Raw genomic sequence first — 11638 nt, 5'->3', positions numbered from 1 at the left:
TGACATTGTTTGTGGGACCATTCTGCTTTATCAATGAGCTATCTCATGACATGATTTTGAATGTCATATCATAAGTGATGTTGATGAAGTATTAGAGAAACAGAATATAGTGGTTGTTGGCCATCCTCTAGAGTCATAACATTAAAGTTTTAATTCTTCAGTTTAATATGATAATCCTCAGATTATATTTTGACCTGTCTAAATGGACTGTATCAGGCCTGTGTGAAGGGCAGGAAGACAAGCTCTGAGTTTGAGTTTAAAGTACAAATGTAAGGAAATGCCCTGGAGATTTAAATCTTGTGAAAGAAAATCGAAAGAAAAATTGGCATGGGAAGAAATCCAGTGCAATATGGACCTCTATCACACACAAAACACGCGTTCACCCTTACAAATGCCCGAACAAACTCATACTGATCCAGCCACAGGATCAAAGTAGAGTATGTTGGAACTTTTTGTGGAGAAACTTCTTTACCATCCCACCATGACATATTCCAGTAATTATTGCTAAAATAAACCTAAATTAGGGTTATTTAAAACAACAATAGCTATGTTATTATCTTTCATGTTTCTGGCCTTGACTATGATCATCTAGGCATGTTTCACTCAACATGTCTTACATAGTTACAGTCGGATGATGACTAGGACTAGAGTCATTTCAAAGGCTTCTTCACTTCCACGAATGGCAGTGGTTGTTGTCAGATAAAATCTCCATCAACACGTGTCCTCTCCTTGTAACCTAGTGTTGTGGATTGTATTTTGTGTCCCCCAAAAAACATATGTTACTGTTCTAATCCCTGGTACCTCAAAAATGGTACCTTATTTGAAGAGAGGGTCTTTACAGGGGTAATTAAGTTAAAGTCAAGTCATTAGGATGGTCCCTAATAAAATACGACCGGTATTCTTTTTGTAAAAGGGGAATTGGTGCACACAGAGAGAGATGGGAAAAGACAACGCAGGAAGACATAGGAAGAAGAATTGAATTAATGCATCTATAGGCAAAAAAATTCCAGCATACCATTGGAGATTAAGAAGAAGCAAAGAACTTGCCTCCACAAGCTTCAAAATTCCAGGAATATGGCCCTACCAGCACCTTGATTTCAGACTTCTAGCCTCTAGAACTTGAAATAACAGATTTTTTTATTGTTTCAACCTATGTACTTAGTGGATGCATTGTTATAACAGTTCTAGAAATGAATAAACCTGCATTTCCTTGCATGATGGCTACTGGATTCTGAGAACAAATGTACCAACTAAACAAGAAGGAAATACATATCATTTTTCTTGTCCAAGTAAATATAATTTAATAAGTAAAATTCAACATACTCAAGAGGTTTAGACTATTGCTCTCAAGATACTATAAAAATACCAACTTCAGAAATGATTCAAGTGTGTAATAACACAGTTAATCTTTATGTTTAGCCTTTTCTCTTGGTACAATTTAAGTATATTTTATATATTCCCATTTTGTATAACTAATACATGGCATTTTGAAGACCCAGTTTTAGAAATCACATAAAATCATTTTCGCCTCACTTTCATTATTGAGACTGTCATGTTTTATCCATATTCAAGGAAAGGAGAAATAGATCCACTGATGAAGAAAGTATCAACATCACAATATAAGAAAAGCACATGGATGAGACTTACTATATTGGTTACATCTTTAGTTAATACAATCTTCCGTATAATAATCTGCTTCATTATAGTAATGATTTTACTATCTGTATCCCATAATATTATGCTGTAAACCTTAAATTTATTTAAAATAAAATGAAGATTCATTATCACAAAAAAAATACAATCTTCCACAACTTACTAAAAGTTTACAAAGGAGCTGAGAATGATCACAGGACAGGAGTGAGGATATAACAGGACTGAATTTGGATAAAATATATTGGTCCAACTAAACTCACCTATTCTTTGTAAAAATTCTGTCTTCCCCTGAATAAATGGAAGGTGGCTGTTGTGAAACAAAAAATAAAGCAGTGAAATCCAAATGAGTTTGGCTTTTTAATATATAAGTTCCTCAGATGTTCTCAACCTCCCACTCCACCCCCATAAACCAGGAGTCAACTCTTATGGATTATTTAAGTCAATAAAAACTCCACATCTTCACCTTCACTATCAATATCACCAAATTTACTTGGATATATGTGTCCTTCTTATACTAAGCTATATGTAAATCTTACCTCATCTAACACTCACTTGAATACCATAAGTAGAATTATTATCTCAAGTGACAGGTGAGAAAATGAAGTCCTCGGTGACTGAGTCACTCATGTCCTTCAATAGTATGTGTAATCTGACCTCATTCTGTCTAAATACAAAACTGGCATTCTCAATTATCACATAATAAATCACAAGAGTCACTCAAGAGTTGCACAAAATTGTTGACTTCAGCCCCGGTAGTCCCATGTAGTGCAGAACAACATGATTTTTTGTTTGTTTGTGTTTCATTTCATTTCAAAATCAAGATAATTTTTTGTTTCTTGTTGTTGGGGAGGGATAGAACTCAGAGGTGCTTAGCCACTGAGGCACATCCCTAGCCCTTTTTAATATTTTTTTTAGAGACAGGGTCTCACTGAGTTGCTTAGGGCCTTGCTAAGTCACTGAGGCTGGCTTTGTACTCATGATCCTCCTGCCTCAGCCTAGGATAATTTTTTTTTTCAGAGTAGAAATTAGAAGTTTATTAAAGAACAGCAGAAAAGACTTCTCCCGGAGAAAGAAGGGGACCCAAGAGGTGGAATCCTAGGATAATTTTTTATAAAAGCAAATTTTAACTTTTCCTGAAAAGTGGAGAGAACTGCCTGACAACAATTAGTTCTTTCTATACCACCTGCCTGGCCCCTCTGAAAACGTTTTTGTTTTTTTAAAAAATTAAATTGTACATTTTAATGTACAATTGTAATTGTACATGTTAATGGGCGTCACTTTGACATTTCCATACATGAATATACCTGTATTAACCATGTCTACCTTCCTTTCTTCTACCCCCCTTACCTTCTCTTCCTTCACTCTCCATATCTGCTCTCCACCCCTCCCATTCACTAAGTCCCTTTTCTACTTCCCTCAAAACACTAGAATGTAGAATTTTGCATTACAAAATATTTCCTGTCATCATGCTTTATTATTTCAATACCTACTTTCAAGTAAATACATTTACCATGCTGCTATTATAAATTACAGAGTATACTAATTTGAAGAATTTTTCATTATCTTAGTTTATGTTTTACAGTGAAAATAAAAAAAGTCTCAGAAGGGCTACTTCATTAATTCATTGACAGCCACATATATGGAAACTATATATCTATATATAAAGGGTTATGAAAAACAAAAATAGCATAAATAAGATAAATACATTAATTAATATTTTTAAAATCTCCCCGAGAGTCAAGAGATAATTATTGAGCTATACTTTTTTTTAAAAGAGTTTTTTTTTTCAGAGTTTAGGTATAAACTTGATAGCAATATGGTAGAAAACAGTCAATTTAATACATTTCAAGCAAACATATATTCCCCTTTATTACCTATGAATTTAATACTTAAGTCATGTTCAACTCTTCATGTTTTGCTTTTCCCAGTGAATCAAAATCAACTTCAGAGAACAGAATCTCGTTAGTCCTGTTTGAGTTAACAAGAAAGGCAGCTTCCTTTCATAAAGAAAGCAAATGCTAAAGTACATATCATCAAATTAGTATGATAATTTTGGAAAAATGAATCATATGCTGATATTATATACTGGTATGTTTTGTTTGACACTCCCTTTAGAAGATAAGGATAAAAGAACACAAATGAAATAAAAGATAAAAATCCAAAAATTTCTATTGGGAAAAAAATTTTTAAACATACATATAAAGATATGTATCAGTGTGGAACTAATGCTTCACTAAACCAAAGAGTGAACATGAGAAAAAGTAAAAACAGCCTTTGGCTGGGACATGCAGATGGGCATTATGGGACATTCTAAACAAACAGGTGCCCAAGATTACTGCTCTGTCCTTCAAAAAGTGGGTGGGGGGAGACACCTTCTGAATGTTTCCAATAAATCTGAATACAGACTAAATGAAGTACTTTAGGTTACCATAATTAGAGACAACAGGACAGAGAAAATTGATTTATTCATTTCAAAAGATAATCATATGTGGACTAGCTCTATGTGTATCTGAAGCAATATGGTAGCCCAATTTCAGTAGCTCAAATTTGAGGGCCAAACTATTCTAGCCAATGTGCAAGTACATGCTATGTATGATAAGGATATTAAATTGAGACCAATATGGTCAAGAGATTTTTATCTTTATCTTGCCCAACAAGAAAGTAAGAGCAAAACTGAATGATTAGGGGTGTTGTTCATGAACTCAGAAAGAAAATGTATTATATACCTTTCATATTTGAAAAAATATTTATGAGCATTTTTGTTTTATTTCTAGTAGCAGCCTATGTTCCATATTACTTATATTAGGGCAGATGTGCAATCTATATTCTTAGGGTCTATTATAATGCATGGCAACAGCTGAGGTGGTCAAAAATTACTTAAAGAAAGAAAGAGAGATAAAGAAAGGAAATAGGAGGGAGGAAGGGAGGGAAGAAAGGCAGGCAGGCAGAAAGAGAAGCAAAAAACTGAATTAAGGTCTTGAAGTTCCAACTATTACCTTCATAACTTACCTGGATGGTGTCACTTGCTATTTCAGTAGCCCAAATGAGCTCATCTATATTGCTAGGTCTTCAACAGAAACAACACAAAGGAATGAGGCACATATTAAGGAAACCCTTAAGTTTCAGATAATATCCCAAATTTGAGATTCCTGGAAGACCAGACATCCTGAGGAGTCCACAGGAAGAGACATTCCTAAGAGTAGGTGGGAGGAGGGTCCTGAAACACATTTTCTTCTAAGTTTATGTTGACTGAACTAGGAGTGTAACTCTTCAAAACCCCATGACATGAGCACTCTCTTAGTTTTACATTGTCTCAAAAAACAAATTCATCGTGAAATTTATCATGACAAGAATTCTTGCAGAGAGGTCAGCTATGAGATTCTACCAGAGACAGTACATCTTTGGCATGATTTCCTCCGAATGCTGAGTCTTATCCTTTTGTGTTACTGCTCTCAATTGTCTTGTCTTTATCCCTCCCTACAAAGCATGTTAGATTCCTCTGTGACTGCCAAGAAAATATGTAGTGATTATAGTCTCTTATTATGAGAAATTATATGGGGCTACACAGTAAAAAGAATTGCACAACTCCTACCATTTAGGAATGTATGTAATGCAGGCTCTTTAAAAAGGAAGAAAATGATATAGGATATTTGTAGTATATTAAATACAAAAGAGTAAACTAAATGGAACTTCATTCTCTACAATACTTCCTTCTTCTCTCAACTTCTTCTTCTGTGTAACTAACTTCATGTTTAAATATGTAGCCGCTATTTAATAAACATTGATTTTTGAAATAATGTTTTACTTTCCTGAGAAAATAATTTTCACTTGTTTGAGGACTGATGGGAGGAAGCACTGAAGCTCAAAATTAATAATTATGTGTATATATATATATATATATATATTCACATGGCAATCTATAGGTAAATAAATGTACATACATATCTATGTATACAATAATACATACATATATTTACTTACATCTGAAAAATTAGTATTATAGTATCAGACTTAAAGAATTAGTTCATAGAGGAAAAAAAGGTCAATTACATAATCTAAATATTATTTTCATACATTATTCAATAAGTATTTATTGAGCATTTTTTAAAATACCAGGCATGTGTTAATCATTGTGCATTATAAATCAGATTAAGATTTCTGCTCTCATGGGTCTCATAGTACATTAAGTACCAAGCTTCCAATTCTGTAAATATCTTGATGAAATGGACACAAGTACATTAAAATAGATTGAAAATTGTAATCTAGAGCCTATATATCTTATATTTTCATATACATATGAATTATATATCCAATGCTCTAATTATTCACCTATTACTTCTCTCCAAAGAACAGAACTCTAAAAACATAATAGTTCAGTTTACAGTTTGAATGTACTCATGCTGAAATTTAATTGCCACTGTGAAAATATTAAAAGGTGGAGACTTTAAGAGATGGCTAGGCCAAAAGGGCTCCATCCTTATGGATGGGATTTATGCCCTTATAAAAATGGCTGGTCTCACACTCTTTGCTTTCCTTTGATCTCTCCAGCTCTTCTGTTTTTATGCCATAAAAGGAACAGCACACTTCCCCTTTGGTGGATGCAGCATTGAAGGTGCCATCTTGGAAACAGAAATCAAACCCTCACCAGAGAGTGAATCTGCTGACTCCTTGGTCTTGAACTTTACAGCTTCCAAAACTTAAGAAATAAACTTACATTCTTTATAAATCATCAATATCAAACTCTGTTATAGCAACACAAATCAGAATATGACAGATTGAAGTGGTTAGCACAATCATTGAAAGATCTGAAGTCTTACACTAGTGCACTCATTTTAGAGAAACAGGGAAAAATAATAATGTAAGCTTTAAAAGCAAATATTCCTTCACCTCGAGATGCATGAATGGCGAGCATGAGTAAAGAGACTATTTTTAGTAAACCTTCACTGGAAGCCAAAGACTCTCCCCAACACCACTGAAGAGCAGAGCCACAAGATAAGCTCCAATAGCCCAGACCTGACCCACAGGTTAGGCAAAAGCCACCGTCCTCCTATGTACTGTGTTGACCTCCAGATAATAATAGCTATCATTTATTGAGCTCTTGTATTTCAGGATCTGTTCTAAAACTTTGCCTATATGCTTTATTTAATCTTCATGATACCTTATTGAAACAGAAGACATTTGACCTTCTTTTGATAGATACTGCCATTCCATGTCCATATTCAAGAATTTCTGACTTATGCAGAGGTTAATGTCAAGCACTCATTCCTCTTTTCTTCCTGGTTATAACCAAGAAAATGAAATGACAAGCAGACAGCAATCAAAATATCCACTTTCTTTATGGAGGCCTAATGAAGCACCCCAAACTACAAGCCCTGAAAGTGTACCCCTCTTTTCCATGGTTATGCTTACCTTAGTTTGTTACATGCAAACCCCAAATGAACATTATTACCTTCAATCAAATGCAAACTTTAGAACCAGTCACTAGAGTGCATTGGGTCTTGTGTTAATCAACTTTTCATTGCTTAATCAAAATACCTGAAAAGAACAACCTAGAGGAAAATATTTATTTTGGCCAATGGTTTTATAGAAGATCCAGTCCATGGTCAGTTGACTCCAAGGCAGAAATATCAATCATGGCAGAAGAGTAGACAAAGGAAAGCTGCTCAGCTCATAGCAGGGACCTGAGCAGAAGGAGCTGGAGACAAGATAAACCCTCCTTGGCACACCCCAATGACTTACTTCCTCCAACTGGATTCCACCTCCCAGTAGTCCATTCAACTACAGATGGATTAATTCACTAATGACGTTAGAGCCTTCATTACCTAAACGCCTCACCTCTGAACCTTGTTGCTTTAAGAATATGCTTTCAAGATGTAAGCATTTGGGAATTCATTCCTGAATCAAACCATAATAGGTCTGCATTAGGCCAACTTCATAGATGTTTTATTAAGCTTTTTTCTGCTGTGACTAAAGGACCAGACCAGAACTGTAGAGGAGGAACAGTTTATTTGGGGGCTCAGAGTTTCAGAGGTCTCAATCCAGACACCAGACTCCATGCCTCAGGGGCTCAAGTGAGGCTAAACATCATGGCAAGAAGAGTATGGCAGTTGCAAGCAGCTCACATGATGATCAGAAAGCCACTTGCCAGATACAAGTACATACCCCAAAGCCATGCCCTCAATGCCCCTCCTCCTTCAGCCACACCCCACCTGCCTTTAGTTACCACCTAATATCATCAGGTGATTAACTCACTGATTGGGTTAAGGCTGTGATAACCCAATCACTTCTTCTTGCATTGTCTCACACTTGAGCTCTAGAGGACAACTCACATCCAAACCATAATAGACATTTCCAGGCAGCAGTGGTATAATGAATCAGGATCTGTCTCAAAGGGCCAGTCAATATCAGTAAAAAGTGCTAGAAAGCACAAGACAGAAGTAGCTGCTAGAAGGCAGGCACTATGCCAGATACATTTGCTCCCTAGGCAGGCACGATGCCAGGTCTACTTACTCCACTGTCTTTCTAACAATCTGCCCAAAGAGAGAAAATCCTAGTGCTTTGAAATGTTCCTTTCAAACACAGTTGCCCCCTGGAATCATTTGAAAAGGCTGAAAAAATTGCAAAAAACCTAACCCAAGCCAACTAAATCAAATTCTATGATACATGACTAATTTTTAAAGTTGTCCAGAAAATTCTAATATGCAGTCTAGGCTGAAGAGGACCATTTAATAGCCTTGGTAACCCTATCACCTTATAATGTAATCAGTCATAACTATCGTTTTTGATTGACTACTTTATGCTAAGCAATCTTCACTACCACAACTCCGTAAGACAGGTATATTAATATTTAACCACTATACACTCTGCTGCTCCAGTGGATTCCCTGATCCCAGCAATCTCTCCAATCAGGTAACAATATATTCCCTATTTTATAAGGTGCAAGCAAGGGTTGGAGATACTGGAAGAATTCATTCTAAGATTTCCTTACGGAGGGTATAAATTCTTCCCTTGGAAGTTGAGAAAGAATTAAGTTTCCAAGAACTTTTATAAAGAGATTTGAAAAATGTGAGGTATGGAATAATAAACAGAGATTATTATACTTCTCAAGCAGTTATTAATAAGAAGCATAATTTTATAGAACAGCTTTTAGTTTTGAACAGGCACTTTTGGTATTTTGAGACAGGAGTAAGAAAACTGAACAACACAGTATATGAATATAAGGCTAAGAGTTTTGTAGGAAGACACCATGATTATGGGGGTAAGAGAATCACAGATGTGTATAAACATATGATGACAAGCTAAGACAAATTAGAACAGAATGCTGGTAGACTGGGAGGGATAAAAAGTTGCAGGACAGGTGAGGTAAAGTTCACACCCTGAAACACCAGCACTGAGTCAGTAGTAGATAAAACATGATGCATTACTCAGTTATTCAGCTATTTTAAAAGACAAAGACAGAAGGGCTGGGGAATATAACAGGGTGGCAGAGTACCTGCCTAGCCTGCACAGGGCCCTAGGTTTGAACCCTAGCACTGCAAACAAAACACAAAAACAGACTTTCTTATTTCACATTTTTAAGCCTCTGCAAAAATAGAAAGTAATATAAATTGGATCTTACATATACAAATTTCCTGATGATGTGTTAATACTTATATGTAAAATAATGTATCGATTTTGCTAACAGAATATCTGGCATTATCAAAGATTTACACTTCTTCTAAACAATAGGGGTAATCATTTTTGTTGTTTTTCTTGCATTTTATGATTTCTACATTATGAATTTGCAGGACACTGCATTTATCTATAATCTGACCCTATGGGTAAATGTATCTGATTGAAATGACTTCAAAATACATAATGAACAATAGAGAAAAGAACTACACATAGATGTGTTCCCTTGGTTTACTTCTTTCTTTTCAAGGTTGGAGTTATCATTCCCTTATGAGAAGAGTCCTGAAAGGACAAAATATTCCACCCGTCTGTGCCAGGTAAGACCTGCATCTCATCTGTGAAATAACTGGCACCTTCAGAGCTTTTACCTATTTACTGAGAAACTTTAGAAATGTAGTTGGCCAAATTTGGTTAATTCAACAAGTTTTCAGTTTAGATAAAAGCTTACCTGAGGATTAAATGTTGAAAAGTCCTCTTATTGAGTATCTTATAGTCAAGTGAACAAAACTAGCTTTGCAAGTTTTAACAGTAATGGGCTGCAATTTGGTGATGTTTCTGGAATAAAAAAAGTCAAACTCTAAATTGACTTTTAAACTCATTCTTCTCAATCATGTGAGCAAATGATTAAAAGAATACACCTGTAAGTCATTTCTTAATTCTATCCTCCCTCCTTCAACATGTATATACAACAGCCCCTAACACTTAGAACACGTTTTAACACAATACTATTAGATTTTTAAGACTCTAATGTATTATGATATAGTTAGTGACTTAAGTATTAACTGAACAAATGAACTCTTCTAGAATTAGTCTTTTTTATTATATCAATTTTGGGTGTTTTACGGATAACAAATTTTGAAGTACATTTTACTAAAAAAGCATTTAGAAGACATTCATCCATATCATTTAATCAACTAGGAACCAAAAAATTAATGCTTTAAAACATTTCTTAAGTTGCCACAAAACTTGTGTCTTAAAAAGTGTTTGGTTTTTTCCAAAGACTAAATGAAGAACATTAACAGAATTTACTTTGCCATTGATTTTATCTATTAGATTGATCAAAATGGTTGGATATCAGCAGGACATGGTGGCACATGCCTGTAATCCCAATGACTTGGGAGCCTGAGGCAGGAAGATCACAAGTTCAAAGCCAGCCTCAGCAACTTAGCAAGGCCCTAAGCAACCTGAAGAGAACCTATCTCAAAAAGAAAATAAATTAATAAAAAATAAATTAATTAAAAGGGGCTGAGGATGAAACTCAGTAGAAAAACACTCCTAAGATAATTCCCCAGTCCAAAAAAAAAGGGTATAAATGGTTGGATATCAGCAATTTCATATGGTTCAACATTATTAGAAAAACTTTTTTCACATTAAATGAAATAATATGGTCCTATGTATTACAGAGAAATGAAAGTTTTTGCAAGACAGCACAGCCTCAGCTACTCTGCAATGTACTAAAAAATCCTAATTACAACACATATTCAGCAACAGAGATTATGGTGCTATCTTTCCAAATTCAAAACTATTACCACTGAGACTGTAACTAACAGTCCAATTCTCACTTCATTTCCACAGTGCACATTAAAGACTGATTTTGGTGGATAGGCACAGATTAACTCTGGGGGTAAAGAGACAGAAATACTGTTTAAAATAACTTCCTAATACAAAAATGTCATGCTGCCAATAATTTTTAAATCCCATTCCCAAGGGTTTGGTTTGTTCACTTAGTTTTTCTCCTGTCCACTCCACAGATGCTGGAGAGCAATGAAACATCAATAAGAATAGGCAGAAACTCGAGTAACCAGCCATTTCACAGCAATTTGCTACTGAGCAATGCTGACCTTATTGTCAGAAGTTATTTAATATAGAATACAAACATCCACTAATAAATAACTTTATAGGAAACTAGTCACATTAAATGATGTGTAGAGTTTACAAAACTAGTTTGAAAACAGATTCTGAACAAAGATTGACTTATTTTCTAATGGAGGAGGCTGCCACATTTTCTGAAACATAAAACCAAACATAATACATAAAGACAAATCTAAAGAGTAATAATGCATTTTTCACAGAGAACCATTCCAATGTACTGAGATTTAAATCAATTCACTCGATACACAATTCTTTTGAGTCTCTTCTCATTTTTATTTTTTAAAAAAGACAGACTTAGGATATGGTAAGAAATTACTAAGGAACAATTTTTTTTTTAAATCTGTCAAATGCTACAGTAATGGAATAAATAAATAAGATTTTTTTTAAGTTCAATGTTTATAGACATATTTATAAAAAAATGACTGAATTAGAAGACATTAAA

This window comes from Ictidomys tridecemlineatus, chromosome 3 (genome assembly GCF_052094955.1).
Source record: "Ictidomys tridecemlineatus isolate mIctTri1 chromosome 3, mIctTri1.hap1, whole genome shotgun sequence".
Classification (NCBI taxonomy): Eukaryota; Metazoa; Chordata; class Mammalia; order Rodentia; family Sciuridae; genus Ictidomys; species Ictidomys tridecemlineatus.
This window is presented reverse-complemented; position numbering follows the sequence as displayed.